The following is a 15,386-nucleotide window of genomic DNA, read 5'->3' on the forward strand; positions in this document are numbered from 1 at the left end:
CCAGCTGCAGCCTGGAGGAGGTCTGCGTGCAGAGCTGCCCCTCACCTCCCTTACCTCACACCACGTACATAACCATGTCAGAGACCTGACCAAATGTAGGAGCTAAAACTGTGAAATACGTAGAAGAACACGCAGGGGGAAATCCTCACAAAACTGATTTGACAATCGTTTCTCGGATGGGACACCAAAACCACCAGCAAGTCAAGAAAAAAACCAGATAAATTGGACTTCATCCATGTTAAGAACTTTTGCAGATCAAAGCAAACTGAGGAAGAAAAGATTCCCTGCAAGAGGGCAGGGCTGGGTCTGCGGGGCCGGACATGCCTTTCTGACCTCAGGACCCATTGTAGGAGGATGGCAGCCTTGTCTTCCAGCTCTGGGGAACGCATGCAGATTGCCAGGGAGACCCTGCAGCCCCCTCTCCTCCACCCCAGGCTGGTGTCCTCCACTTCCTCCTCCAGGCTCTGCTGTACTGCTGTCCCTTGGCCTCCCAGTTCCATCTAGGACATACCCAGTGTCTCTACGGGGTGGGGGAGGAGGGGGGGGTCTCTTTGTCAGGCTGAGACTTTCCCGGGATGTTCTAAGTAGTAGTGACCTAGCTGGGACACTGGTCCTACTACCCCCCTTCAAGGGGCTGCCTTTGCAAGCTTCTCAAAGGAATGGGGCATCCCTTGGACCCTGCCCCCACCCCCCGGCCTGCTCCAGGCTCCTTGGTCCCTGGCCTGACTACAGAGGCACCTTCTAGTGGTTCCAAGCTAGGTCCTGGGCCACATGAAGGTGTCCTGTCCTTCCACATCTGGTCTGTGGTCCCCAAGTTTGCTTATCCCTGCCCACTGGGTGGTTTTGTACATTAGAACAAAGAAAGAGCAAAGTCTTAGGACTTTACCTGCCTGTGCTGTGACCTGTGGGTTTGATGGTGTCTTCCTGCTCCCAAAGAGAAAGGAAGATGGTCATCAGATGCCCGTTACTGTGAACCACCAAGTCGCCACTGTCCCCTGCAAGAGACGCCAAGAACAGGCTGGGCGGCAGGCAAACCCCCTGTTGCATGTGCCTCCTGGCCGCTGGGTCTCTGCTTCTGCTCTGACCCAGCCCAGGAAGAGCGGAGGGACCAGTGTGGAAAATACCCGATTGTTGCGAGAGCCTTGAGGAGTGGAGGATAAAGGGCTTGGTTGGTGGGGCTAGGTGTCCCCCACTACTGCGTGGAAGGAACCTGGCTCCCTGAAACCCATGGAAAAGGCCATGAGGCAGGTGCATGGGGTCACATGGGCATTCATCCCTTCCCAGTGTTTCGAGCAGAGGTCAAGGGGAGGTTGGCCATTGCTGTCTCATTCTCAGATGAGACACATTTGCTATCGTGGGAGACCAATGGCTGTCCCTCGGTGGGTTGCTCTGTGGAGGGTGCTGGCTCCACGTGCCTGCAGGTGCAAACGCCCGTGGCGCCATGTCTGGAGCCCTCGCTCAGCCTGAGCCCCCACATCAAAATGAGGGAGGGGTTCTAAGGACCCCAGAGCCACCACCAGTGTGGGTCCTTGCCCCTGGGCAGCTCAGGCCTGACCAGGGCTGTCTTCTACTGCCCCAAACCAGGAGACGGAGACCCCTAGCCCACTGCCTCCAGGCACCTGCAGCACTTCCTGCCTCCAGACCCCCACACCACAGCCAGGTGAACCCCCCCACTTCCCCTCCTCCCTGCTCTAAACACAGCCCCTTGGCTGCCTCCCTCAGCACCTGGATGGCCCTCCCCATCATGTTACAACCATCTGGCTGCCTCCCAACCTGCACCCAGGTAGGACAGGAATTCATGATATGCGGAGGGACGAAGGCAGGAACAGCACACCCACCGGGCTGGGGGTGCTCTGATGCGGTTCCATGTCCTGTGGCCCAGGTGCCCCCATGGCAGTGGCAAGCAAGGCAGGTCTGACCCTGGCCCACACTGAGCCACGGGCACCCTCAGACCCGGCTGCTCCTGTCTTAGCTCAGCTATCCAGGTAACTAGCGCGTGTGAAGAGGGGACTTCCCACCCCAGCTAGGGACAATACCCCCTGTGCCGTGCGGCCCCGCACATGGAGTGCAGGCTGGCCAGACTCCTCGCTTGCGGCCGGATACAGTTACCTGCCAAGACCCCGTGTGCACACACAGGCCCTTTCTTGTTGGGGGTGGACGTGGTGGGGCAAGGCTCAGAGAGAGAGGACAGTAACCACAGAGGCCCAAAGGGGGCCCTTCTCTTCACCTGAGTCAGGAAGGTTTTACTGGGAGCCAGGGGCCTCTTTCACGCCACGGTTCCGCGGTATTCAAAGCGAGCTCCTGGGACCCTGAGAGCAGTCTGTGGACACACGTTCTCTGTGCCCCACGTGGGCATCCTGTGAGGACACCATTGTCACACGCCCACACCCCGTTCTGGGTGCCCCGTCTCCACATTCTGGGCGCCAGGCCCTGGTGAAGCTCAGGACCAAGGACATGCATCCCTGCAGCCTAGCCGGGTTCTCAGTCTCTGGCGGCCTCTCCCTGAGCAGGGGCACAGCCTCAGGGGCAGTCACGCTGCCCAGAACTGACGCAGGGAGGGCGGCTCAGCCTGAGTGCCACCATCCCTGTGCTCCCCGTTCCCGGGGGCCCTGTCCACCAGGGCTTTCCCAGGGCCCGACAGCCATGTCTGCCCCCTCCCCTGCCTGCCCACCGGCTCCCACCTGGCAGGCGGGAGGCTTACTCACCATAGGTGTGCCTTCTCCGGGGATCGGCTCAGCCCAACGCCCTGACGTGCCTTCAGGACTGACAGGCCAGAGAGGAGACGGGATGGCTCCGCAAAGGAGGCCTGCGACACCATGAGATTCTCACAGCTGGGCGGGAAAGGAGGGGCCCTGGTGCTTTCTCACTGGTCAGGGCAGCCTTCCTGGAGGAGACAACATCTTGGTGGGTGTTGTTGAGAGGGTCTGGAGAATGATGGCAAGGGACACAGTCAGGGAGGGGGTGCCAAGTGATTCGGAAGGGCCAGGGTAGGAGAATCTGGAAGGGGGTCCTGTAATGTGGCTGGGTCAGGGGAGATGGGAAGCATTCTAGGAACGGGGTGGACCTGGAGCCCCACCTACTGGTAGGGCGCAGGGTGTGCACAACAGTTTGGAGAGAGCAGGACCAACAGGGAGACTGACTCCCTGGCTCCTGGCAGAATCTGGGGGGAGGAATTTGACGGCCTGATCTCAGAAGAGGAGAGTGTCTGGCCGGTGGAGGAAGACCTAGGACTCGTGCTTGAGAACAGGAAGAAGAGAATAAGTCAAGGGTGACCACCCACTCCAGCCTTGAGGCTGTGCAGCTGGCCACGGCAAGACCCTGGAGATGCTGGAGTCTGCAGGTTTGTGGGATCACAGGTGGGCAGGGGCCCTATTTGGGGCCCTTTGGGTTCTGGGTACCACAAGACACCCCCAGAGGTGCAGACCTGGGCCTCCTCATGTACAAGGAGGCGGGCCCCCCAGGGGAGGGTGCACGGTGTTGGGAGGCAAGGTCTGCGTTGGCCAGCCGTGGTCACCAGCACATAAGGCTTGTGGCTGAGACTGGAGGGACCCACGGAGCCACGGGCACAGGGGGGCATCGTGGAGGACAGCCAAGCGGAACAGTGGGGTGAAGGCTGGGGGAGGCTGGGTGATACTGGAATGGCCCCATTGGGGTTTAGCCTTGAGAACCCCTTCCTGTAAGACGCAGACGTTCCACCCTAACGTATCCGTGCAAGAGAACTGAACCCGGGCACGGCCAGGGGAGCAGGTCCGCATGTGCTCGCGCGATTCTCCAGGCAGAGCTCGGGAGCCACACCCCTTTCATGGGCGCAGATGCGGGTCTGCAGCCCGGCTGCCGGACAGGGGACAACCGTGAGGCCACACGAGGCGGGAAGTGCTGACGCCCATCGCCACCAGGACCAACCTGCAGCGCAGGGAGGGACAGAAGCCAGGAGGCCACGCGGGGTAAGATTCCAGGCGTGCGGAATGTCTAGAGACAGGCCCAGGCTGGCGGTTCTGGGCGGCTGGCGGTGGGGTCCTCAGGCTTGGCAGGAGCAGCTTCTGCGGGAAGCCTGGGTCCTGGAACCTCCCGTCGCTGTTCACGCACGCAAGGCCGCTGACCCGTGTGCTTGAGAACTGGTCACGGGGCCAATGATCATGTTATCTCTTACTGCGCCGATGATGACGACACAAAAGCCACTCACGTCTTGTCAGGACCACCCAGTGGGGTTGCTGGTGACTTGAGGACGCCAGCGCAGGGCTGCGGGGTGCCGGCTGGTGGGGGGACAAGAAACCGGTCCTGGAGCCCAGAGCCACCAGCTGGAGAGTGGGGGAACAGGGTCGGGGAGGGAGTTCTGTCTGGGTTCTGGACGGGAGCAGCTAGAGGTGTGTTTAGCAGCTGATGACCCGGCCACTCAATGCAACGCACTAAAAAGACCCCACATTTCTGGAGCCCCAGGATGGCTCAGTCGGTAGAGCATGTGACTCGATCTCGAGGTCGAGTTTGAGCCCCACGTTGGGTGTGGAGATTACTTAAAAATAAAACCTTAAAGAAAAAAGGCACAGCTACTAAGTAACCTAAATAATGAGCTGCTCACCGACGCCCGTCACGGAAACAGTGAAGCCTGGAGAACTGGCTGGCGGAGGAAGACCAGAGGCCAGTGCCTCACAGAAGAGGAACCGAGATAAACAGGGGGAAACTGAGGCCCACCCAGGGTGAGTTGGAGACTGGGGGTGGGGAGGCAGGGCAGGGCCCAGGGGGCACGGGGTGGGGTCTCCCCAGGGCAGGGCCTATGACAGGAGAATCTGGGGAGCCGATGCTAACCCCGCTGCCCTCGAGGCACTCACTGGTCCAGGTTCCCTCATCAGTCAGGGCGTGTGACCCTGCTGAGTTCTCATAGCTTCTGCTTGGGACTCAGCTGTGTCCCCCAAATCCATGTGTTCAGGTCCCGACCTCCCGTGCCACTGTGTTTGGAGGCAGGGCATTCCGCAGGTCATCAGGGTTAATTAAGTGCGTGCACAGGGAGAGCCCCCGACCCTAGTGAGAAGAGGAAGAGGGACATCAGCATCTCTCTTTGTGTGCATGGTGTCTGCAGGCCAGGAAAGGCCCAACCCCCCCAGGGCCCCCATCTCGGACTTCTCGCCCCAGGACTCCGAGGAGTGTCTGTTGCTTAAGCCGCAGGCTGTGGCCTCTGTTGTGATGGCTGTCGGGGCAGACTGAGACACCCTCCCCGCGGCTCCCAGGCCTGGAAAGGTGCTCGCATGCCCGATGGTCACTGCGTGCCTGCGTCTGGCCAGGGGCACCTAGCCTGGGGCTGCCGTCTAGACGGTGCCCTCTGGCGGCCTACAGTGGGAGCGCGAAGGGGTGGGGGCGGCGTGGCTCCTGGGAGCAGTGCCGGCAGGTGGCGGAGCGGCCTCCTGGGCAGGGCCACGGCAAGAGCAGGCGCAGGGTGTGGGGTTCTGAGAGGGGGGGCTCTGAGAGGGCTCGGACTGGGAGAGCCCCGCGGATGGACTGCCCCGTCCTCCAGGAAGGAAGGAGCTCCTGGAGCCAGGCAGGACGGAACCACAGCAGGAAGCAGGAACGTCCTACCACTGCCAGATGCCCAAGGCTGGGCGCCAGGCTGCGGCAGGGCCCCTGCGTGGCTTGGGACAGGTCTGCTGGCTGGAGTAGGGGTGTGGCATGGGGGAAAGGGGGGGAAAGGGGTGAGAAAGCCCAGCCCGGGCCCCAGCCCTGGAGACCCTAAGTGCTGACTGCTCGGGAGTCTGCAGGGGCCACAAGCTGCAGAGACAGAGGTCTAGGGCCAAGTCTACCCTGACTGGCTGTGAGACCCTGGTAAGTCACGGCCTTCACGGGGCCAAGTCGTCGAGCCTGGGCATCGGGTCACGGGTGCTGGCCTGGACCTGCAACAGATTCGTGCTCTGGGCTCCTCCAAACCAGCAGGTGACGAAGGCGTTGTCGCTCAATAACTGGGTTATCAAGTGTGGCAGGAAAGGCAGGAGAGACACCGTTCGAGTCGTCCTTCAGCCTGGAAGGGACGTCGCCACACGCCCCGCAGCCTCGCATCCTAAGAGCTTCCCCGGTGAATCACACCCCCCAGGCCTGTCTTACCAGATGTGTCTCCGTCCCACAGCCACGGCGCCGCCAGCGTAGAGGACCCGTGAAGCGCTCCGCAGGTCAGCTGTGGGTGCCCCCCCCTACCCTTCCCACCGTCCCTCTCCTTTCTGACTAGTGTCACCAGCACATTCCACAGCCGGGGCTGCTGAGCTGACCTAGCACGGACCCCAGCATCCAGGCATCCGCGGGTCCGTGTAGGGACTAGCCCGGTGAAGTCTGCAGCCTGACCCTGTCCAGCCCTTCCTGGGATGGCCCCCTGCCCCTGATTTAAGGACTCGGCCAGAGCCGGGGAGAGGATTTGCCAAGGGCGTGTGCTTCGCCTCGGGCAGCCAGAGGGCTCAGGAGGGCGGGGAGCTCCCGGTGGGAAACCCGAGGCTCCCGCTGCCCCTCCCCCAGCGCGGGCAAGGCCCCGGCTGCCCCAGACGGAGAGCAGCGGGGCTCAGTCCAGGAGCGAGCCTGGCTTTCCCGCACTGACTCCGGGGTGCGGTCTCTGTGGCTGACCTGTCGTGCACTCCGGCTGGCGCCGCACGGACGTCGGGTTCAGCCCGGGCCTTCACCGCGCATCGGAGCTCGTCTGCGGAGGAGACGCGGAGCCGGGAAGCGGGCGCGGGGTCTGGGGCGCTCGGGGTCGGGACCCTCCAGGAGCAGTGCTCTCCGCCCCGTCCTGCAGCCGCGCGCCCTCACCAGCGGGCCGTCTTGTGTTGGGGGCGGTGGGGGGCGCAAACGGAGTGCCCACTCTGCACCAGCGCCCCCCACCACAGCGCCCAGGCGCCTGGTCAGACCAACACACACCCTGCCCTCCAGGCACCGTGGGAAACCTGGTGCTTTGGGGGACGGCCGTGCAGCTGCCTCCAGGCTGAGCAGAGCGGGGAGCCAGTGGGGACCCTCCCAGGGCAGCGGGACCTGAGCCCAGAGACGCGTCTGCGGGTGGGGTGTGGCGGGTGGGGATATGGGACAGGCTTGGACGCGGGGCGCTGACCTCAGCTCCCTGAGCGCCCTAACCTGCTCTCCTGTGCTCTGCGACAGGACACCGGAGCGCCCTGGCCTCCGCGCCCCACCTGTGCCCTTGACCTGCGCGTACTGCCGTCGCCACCCTGACCTGCGTCCCCTGACCGGCCCGTGCTGCCGTCGGCTGCATGACCTATGCCCCCAGACCTACATGTCCTGACGTCGTCCTCATGACGTACGCCCTGATCTGCACGTACTGACGTCGGCGTCATGGCCCGCGCTCCTGACCTGCGCGCACTGACGTTGTCATCATGACTTATGCCTCCTAACCTGCTTGTCCTGACGTCATCCTCCTGACGTACGCCCCGATCTGCACGTACTGTGTTGGCGTCATGACCTACGCCCCCTGACCTGCATGTACTGACGTCGTCGTCATGACCTGCTCCGTCACCTGCCTGTACTGACGTCGTCCTCATGACGTACGCCCTGACCTGCACCTGACATACGCCTTGACCTGCACGTACTGATGTTGGCGTCATGACCTACGCCCCTTGACCTGCACGTACTGACGTCGTCGTCATGACCTGCGCCCTGACCTGCTCGGACTGACGTCGGCGCCCTGACCTGTGCCCCCTGACCTGCACGTACTGACCTCTGCTTCATGACTGCGTGCACCCTGACCTGTTCCGCCTGAAACAACGGGCTTGCAGTACCTCCTCGTGGCCACACGGGGGCGGGCGGACCCGAGCGTCGGGGCAGGAGGGGCGTGGCCCAGGGGCGCGGCAGGTGGGACCAGGTACCCTAACACCTGGCTGTGGTGCGCTGGCGGCTGGGCTCCTGGGACTTCCAGGGTGGCGATCGGCGGGCGCTGCAAGCTCCATCCACGCGGACTCGAGCTTCTCCGACGGCCTCGAGGGGCTCCACAAGCCGCTTCCGTTTGTGAGCGGGTGTGCGCAGGTGCGAGCAGGTGCGTGAGGGTGTGCGCGGGTGTGTGTGAGTGGTGCAAGCGGGTGCATGCACGTGTGTGCACGTGCTAGCAGGTTTGTGCGGGTGCGTGTGTGAGGGTGCAAGCGGTGCGTGCAGGTGTGTCCAGCGTGCTGGCCCCGCTGCACACTCCTGTCGATCTCGCTCAGGGTCCGTCTCCGCACTAGCCTTGCCACAGCTTGGGAGCCCAGGGACGTTCGTCTCTCTGTCACGGTGCCTAGGACCTGACAGAGGCTGGCTCCGTGGGGAGTGTTGGAAGGAGGAATGAACCCGCGAAACCCTTGCTGGAAGGTCCGTAGGGAGTGGGCTGAAGGGGGCCCAGGTGCACCTTCGCCCCACGGTTCTCACAGCACTGCTGGTCCGAGCTGTGCTGCGGTCTTGTCCGCGTGGCTCTGGTGTTCCCGTCCTCCTCCCACTGCAGGAGGGGCAGGAACCAAGATGCAGAGGAACAGGCCAAAGGCCCCTGCTGCTTGTGCCGGGTGTTAAGTGTAGGACTTTTAGTTAAAGATATCATCTTTATTTAAGATAAAGAGAGAACGCACAAACTCGGGGAGGGACAGAGGGAGAGACAGATTCCATGCGGAACAGGGAGCCCGACGCAGGACTCGATTCCACGACCCTGCGATCACGACCTGAACTGAAGGCAGAGGCGTAACGACTGAGGCACCAGGCGCTTCCAAATCCCAGGCCTTCACCTGGCATCGGAGCCCATCTGCAGAGGAAAGGCGAAGCCGGGAAGTGGGCTCAGGGTCTGGGGCGCTCGGGGTCAGCACCCTCCAGGAGCAGTGTTCTCCACACCGTCCTGCAGCCGCGCGCCCTCACCAGCGGGCCGTCTTGTTTTGGGGGGCTGGGGGACCCAAACGGAGTGCCCACTCTGCACCGGCGCCCTCCCTGCCTAGTGCCCGGTCAAACCAACACACACACTGCCCTCCAAGCGCCCCTGGGAAGCCTGGTGCTTTGGAGGACGGTCGCGCAGCTGTCTCCAGGCTGGGCAGAGCGGGGAGCCAGTGGGGACCCTCCCAGGGCAGCGGGGCCTGAGCCCAGAGCAGCGTCTGCGGGTGGGCTGTGGTGTGTGGGGACATGGAGACAGATTTCAACAGTGACACCTGGACAGTGACAGGGACTGGGGATGCTGACAGGCCTCGAGACTGGGGGATCCACCCTTGCCCCCTTCCTCTCTGGGGCTTCCAGAGGCTGCCCCAGTGGGAGGAAGGCCACAGAGGTGGGCCACCTCCTGTTTTCCCTTCCTTTCTCTCTCTCCCCACTCCAGGGACCCGGGGAAGGAGACAGCGACCACCAGTAGGACAGTTAGGGGCAACTGGGGAGTGTAGTGACCTCAGGCGGCCGGCCTTGTGCCCAGCCTGGCTGTGGGCCTTGGGGCCAGGTCTCCCGCAGTGACCGCCGCGTACCCCCATCCTGGAGGCCACTGTGGGCCCAGGAGCACAGGGAAGGGCCTTCTCCATCCTGGGCCGCCTTCCCTCACTCCCACGATGCAGTTCTTTTCTTGGCTTGTGGGTGGGGAGATGTGCTGCAGCTGCAGCGTCCCCCTAGAATGAGTTCTGCATCCCTGCCCCGTGGAAACCAGGTTTGGCCCCATGGCTTGTCTGCACCCCGGGGGGAACCGAAGCAAGGCCTGTCGCTTGAGAGTGGGAGATTTTGGAGCTGGCTCTGACTCACCCTCCCTCGGCCACAGGATGCATGTCAGCCGAGACTTCTGGAGAGAGGGCAGGCGACCCTCCTGCCTCCCTTCTGCCTGCCGGCCAACCTTCTCCCTCAGTTTCTGAGGGACAGCTGCCCCGGTCCCGCATGGCGGCCCACCCCGCACGCAAGCCAGCACACCCACCGAGGCCGCCCACACAGGCCCCCATCACGGGGCACCCTGTCCACCTCCCGGTTCTCACCCGGGAGCCCTAGGCTCTCACCAGCTCGAGAGAGGTGTGGAAGGTTCTAGAGCAGACCTTGTTCCTGGTGGTCTCCAGCTTCTCGAGCCACCGGTACTCCCTGGCGTAGGGTACCTCGGTCCACCTTCAGAGCCAGTGTTGGCGGCCGGTCCGCACACCGGGGCCCCTCTGTCCCCCTGGCGCTGGGCTGTTTTCACCTCGAGGTCCACCAGCCGCGTGTTGCTGGGTCTCTAGCAGCAGCCCCTGACCCTGGCGTCCTCCAGCTCACACTCACAGTGGCTCCCGACAAGCAGCGCTCCTGCGGGCACGTGGCCTGCGGCCTGCTGGGGTAGAGGTGGCTTAAGATAAAATCAGGTTTTGAAGACCGACAAGCACATACGGTACTGGGAGCAGAGAGGGTCATCTGCGAGTCACAGACGACCCTCCCAGCGGCATCAACTAGCAAAGGAGAGATGAGGGGAAAGGAAATCAGGAATGAGTTCTGGGGAAGAAAACGTGTTTTTTAATGAGTATAGCCTCTCGTCCTCTGATTTTTATTTCTATAGTGAAACTTCTTAGGTTTTCATTAACTCTGTTTTCCTTTCCTCGTGGCGCAGTTTGAACACCTGCTGTCTGGGGCCACCGCCAGCCCCTGCTCGGGCTGAGACCAGGGGACCCCCCCAGCCCCGCCCCCGGCCCCCTGAGTCCTGACTGAAGCCAGGAGCCTGAGCCCCCAGGAGGGGAGGTCTCCAGGTGGAGCCAGCCCAGGGCCAGCGCAAATCCCCAGCGCCAGCCTCCGGGGGACCCGCAGCCATCTTCATTCACTTCCTCTCAAGCTGTCCCTTCCAACAGCCCCCCAGGGACCCCAGTGTTCTGGGCAGGAGGTCCCCCACAGGACCTGTCACCGGTGCAGCTGAACGTAAAAGCGTCGGTATGCAAATGGGATGTCCCCCTGGGAAGTAAAGAAGGAAGGCATCATTGGCGAGGAGACCCCACCTCTCTGGATATTTCCAGTTCAAGCCCCAGGGGACACATTTGGTGATTCCGTGTGAAAATATTTTTTAAATGTGCCGCTCTCCAAGAGGCGGTGGGTTTATGTGACCTGGGGCCGCTGAGCACACCTACACATACACACACGCATGTCTCGACCAGGGGTTTAGGAGGTCCTTGAAATGTCACAACTGGCTGAGCAGCTCTGCCCAGGCTGGGGTCCGCGGGTGTCTGGAGGGGCTCCGTCCGGCGCTGTGGGAGGGAGCTGGACCCCTAACCCCGCCAGGTTCTTCCAATTAGCCGGCCCCACCTCCTTCCTGGGTGGGCCCTTGGCTGCCCTCCGGTGGGCTCTGGGGGACTGCAGGTCACGTGAAGACCGGCAAGGCAGCTCCAGGAGTCCCAGCCCCCTCCCGTGAGTGCCACCGGCTCCTGGAGCAGGTGCCAGCTGGCTGTGGGCTTCAGTCAGTGAGTCCTGTGCCCGCCTCCCCGGGGCGGACCCCCACGAGGGCTGTGCGGGTGGGGCTGGGGGCCCAGGGTCAGGGCGCTTCAGGGCAACCGCCGGTTTAGGCTGTGGGGGGGTCTCCGTGCTTTAGGCTGTGGCCACCAGGTGGACCCCCCAAGCTAATGGGGTCTTGGCCTGTCTTGCATGGCGTCCCGCCCCCAAGGGCCTTCAGGGTCGGGAGGGAGTCACTCTGTGGCTGATCTGGGGACTGCTCAGAGAGGCTGGGGCTGCGGGGCACACACTGGCTTGGGAGTGTCGCAGGTCCACACTCTCCCTCCCGCCAGCCCCTGCCCAGGACTTGAAGATTCCAGCCACATGGTGTCCTCCCCCTGCCCTGAGCCACGGCCACCTTGTCCCTGGGGGCAGTTCTGTCTCCTGGACAGATGGTGGGGAAGGGAGAGAGTGGCCTCAGTTCTCTGGGGGAGTCTTGCCATCCCTTTGGAGCCGACTCTCCAGACCTTGTGGAAGGTATCAGGCAGGGCAGGCGGGTCCGGCGAGATCCATGGGCATCCCCAGGTCCCAGGTGGCACTGGGACCTAGCTGGAGTTCTCAGCCTCAGGGAGAAAAATCCAGCAGCTAAAGGGACCGCCCTGGGGGTGCCCATCCCGGCTGGGCCTGGACACTCCGTACCTTTCCTGCAGTCTGTCCTGCAGTGCTGGGGGTCGGGCTGCGGCCCCTGAAGTTCGGATGCCCGTCTGCCTCCGGGACGTGGACTCGCTCGCCAGAGTCCGGGCTCCCGTACCAGTGTCCGCAGCAGGACCCACAGCCTCCCTGGGAAAATTCTGCCTCAGCAACTGAGGAGCTGGGACCTTGGTGGGTCACCCACACTCCGTGAGCCTGGGTTTCTTCCCCCGAGACTCAAGGGCCCCTGTCTGCCCTCCGACTGTGGTGGCCAGAGTCCAGGTGGGATGTGGCGAGGGGACTTGCCGGCCCAGAGCAAGTTCCTGGTTCCTGAGGTCTGTTCCAGAAACGCCCTGTCCAAAACCCTGGCATCACAGCCCACCCACCCCGGGGATCCCAGAAGGGGCTGCAGGGAGCCACGTACTATGAAGGCCCAGCCCCCAGCCCCTCGTCCTTCCCCACCTCATCTCCCTAACACCCGCACCTGTCCGCGGTGTCACCCCAGCTGGTGGACACAGGGTCAGCCTGGCCCTTAGTGGCCCATCGGCCTAGTGCTAGCGAGTGGGCTGCAGGACTGGTCACTTATGGGACCACCTCAGCCTCAGGACCCTGATGTCAATAGTCCCATGATCCACCGGTGGAGTCTGCCAAGCACCCCTCGTGTTTTAAATGAGAAACTGATTTGAACTGCCAAACTCCCCAAAACCAACACATGCAGTTTGTGGGCATGCAGGAAGCCCCGGGGCTTGCGGACGTGCTGTAGGGCCTCAGGCCGACCGCGGTGGGCGTGGACATCACCCTGCTGAGACTGGAGGCCCCCCTGGCTCTCTCTGAGGTTGTCAACCTGGTGTCCCTCCGGCGGCCTCCCTGAGGGTTCCCTGGAGGAAGATGCGCTGGGTGGGCAGCTGGGGTGACTTCAGACTCTGAGGCAGGGCTCAGGGGCAGCTGGTGCAGGGGCGCTCTTCACCTCAGCGCCGCCTGGGGTCCTGCTGGCCCGTGGGGGTGAGCCGGGCGGAGTGTTGGGTGGGGGCCGCCGGAGGACCACAAACTTGGGGACTGTTCCACACGTCATGTAAACCTGTTGGTGGAAAACTCACGCTCAGCATTTTCGGGGGCTCTCATGTCTAGCTGGGGCACTTCGAACGCATCCTAGGCAGGGTAAAGCCTTCCAGAACGTCCGCCGAGATCGCCATCCCCGCCAGATACTCCAACCCGCCCACTTCCGAAGCCGCCACTGGGGCAATTCTCCCCGGCCTGTGGGTGTGAGACTCCCCCGAGGCCAGCTTCCCTCCGCCTTCCGACAGGCACAGCAGGCTGCCTCCGGTCTTTGGAGGGAAGGAACACCCATGTCCTCACCTCCAGGTGCAAGCCTCCTGTCCCCAAGGATGTCCCTTTGTCCTGAGGAGAACCGGTGACTGCAAATAGGAGAGGAGGGAGATGGGGGTGCCGGAGCTCCCTGCTCTGGGAGTCAAGAATGGGGTTCTTTTGTTTTTAAAGATTTTGTTTGTCAGTGAGAGAGAGAGAGCGAGAGAGAGCGAGAAAGAGCGAGAGAGAGAGAGAGAGAGAGAGAGCGCGCAAGCAGGGGGAGCCACCTGCAGAGGGAGAAGCAGGCGCTCCAATGAGCAGAGCCCAATGCGGGGCTCGATCCCAGGACCCTGGGATCATGACCAGAGCCGAAGGCAGACGCTCAACCGATGGACCCCCCAGGTACCCCAAGCTCGGGGTTCTTTACCACAACCCTCCAGAGACCTGCCGACGCCCACCCTTCCCAGACACCTTCCCAGTGATGGAGCCTAAGTCACCCCTGCCCCATTCGTCCCCGCTCAGTTCCTGTGTTGTCTCAAATGATCACATCCTCCAACCCAGACTGGGGCAGACCCACTGTCCCTTTTGTTCATGGTGTTCTCACGGCCCTGTGCCAGGCACAGGGCCGGGTTCAGGGAATGTTTGTTGATTGACTGACGGACCAGTAATCAGCCCTGGTCCCAGGAGAGGGAGAGAAACTCAGCAGCGTCCACCAGCTGCAGCCCAGGAGAACTGCCAGGTCTCCAGTGGGGAAACTGGCACTCAGAGGGATACAACGATGTGCTCGGCTTCACAGTGGTGATGCCAACTTTGAACCCAGCAGGTGATCCCCGTGAGGCTCGGCCCAGCGCGGACACCACCACCCAGAGTCAGTGTGACGGGCTGACGCGGAAGGAAGCTTGGCCCCACCGTGTGCAGTAAGGGTGTCCCTCCCTCCCGCTCTCCCCCTCCCTCCCGCTCTCCTTCAGAAGTGTTCAGGTGACTGGGAGCCCGGGAGCATTCGGTAGTACTTCTTGGAAATCTCACCAAAGTCCATCAAAAGGCCCCCTTGGGATTGGCATCGGAATCACGTAGACTCTAGAGGCACTAACGTCTCCGTGACACGCCGTCCTTCCAGCCACAGCAGAGCCCCCTTCGGTTTATGTCTCCTCAAAAGTCTATCCCAGGAGCTGCCCCACTTTCGTAGCAGCACCATCTGCGGGTGCTGAAAGGTGGGAGCGAGCGGAGTGCCCACTGCCAGGGGAATAGTACGCACGGCACGTTCCATCCATGTAGGGGACAGGGATGCTGCCTGGGGAAGGGGGTTCTGACACCTGTTCCAGCACGATGAACCCGGAGGATGTGCCTGTTCTAATTTCAACACGAAATGAAGCAGATGCAGCCATAAAGTTACAGATGTTTCACTTTCCCGCTTCTCTGAGGTCCCTGGAGTCATCAAATCCACAGACACGGAGAGCAGATGGCACAAACCGGGCGCCGGGGGAGGGGCGCTGTGTAATGTGGACACAGCTTCAGTTCTGCGAGATGAGAAAGTTCTGGAAGTGGATGGTGGGTCCGGCTGTACATTATGAATGGATTAAATGCCACAGAACTGTGCACTTAAAATGTCTAAGATACACACACACACACACATTTATTTACTTATTTGAGAGAGAGAGAGGGCGGGGGGAAGGGCAGAGAGAGAATCCCAAGCAGACCCCCGACTGAGCTCGGCGCCCCACACGGGGCTTGATCCCAGGACCCTGGGATCGTGACCTGAGCCGAGATCAAGTCGAACCCTTCACCGTCCAAGCCACCCAGGTGCTCCTAAGATATATGTATGTGTATTTTACCATGATAAAAAAAATTAGGAAAAAAGATCCTAATAATTTTCATAATTTCCTTTCTTGGATTCTTGTACCCCTTTGAGCAGACAGACTCGTACCGATGTGGAAGTGGCATCTCCTCACTGGAATGGCCAGGGCTTTACTGGTGGTACGTGAGAATGCTGGGCTTTTTTTTTTTCTTTTCCATTTCTCGTTACATTAGCTACAACTTCAACGCAATATTAAATAAAAGTGAAG

General features: G+C 62.0%; 1 long non-coding RNA gene across 3 annotated transcripts; it reads right to left on the bottom strand.

The window, feature by feature from the left end:
- Window positions 1–102: 102 nt before the first annotated feature.
- Window positions 103–7,212, bottom strand: LOC132027250 (uncharacterized). Of its 3 annotated transcripts, XR_009407114.1 has the most exons (7): window positions 7,096–7,212; window positions 6,595–6,667; window positions 4,827–5,016; window positions 3,904–4,253; window positions 2,706–2,884; window positions 887–995; window positions 103–520 (listed from the first exon to the last, which is right to left on the bottom strand). It is a non-coding gene; the product is annotated as an uncharacterized LOC132027250 (long non-coding RNA). The 3 variants fall into 3 exon arrangements; XR_009407113.1 differs by having other exon boundaries at window positions 6,595–7,151; XR_009407115.1 differs by lacking the exons at window positions 6,595–6,667; window positions 7,096–7,212 and adding an exon at window positions 6,088–6,120.
- Between the last annotated feature and the right edge of the window lie 8,174 nt (window positions 7,213–15,386).

This window comes from Mustela nigripes, chromosome 11 (genome assembly GCF_022355385.1).
Source record: "Mustela nigripes isolate SB6536 chromosome 11, MUSNIG.SB6536, whole genome shotgun sequence".
In the NCBI taxonomy this organism is placed as follows: Eukaryota; Metazoa; Chordata; class Mammalia; order Carnivora; family Mustelidae; genus Mustela; species Mustela nigripes.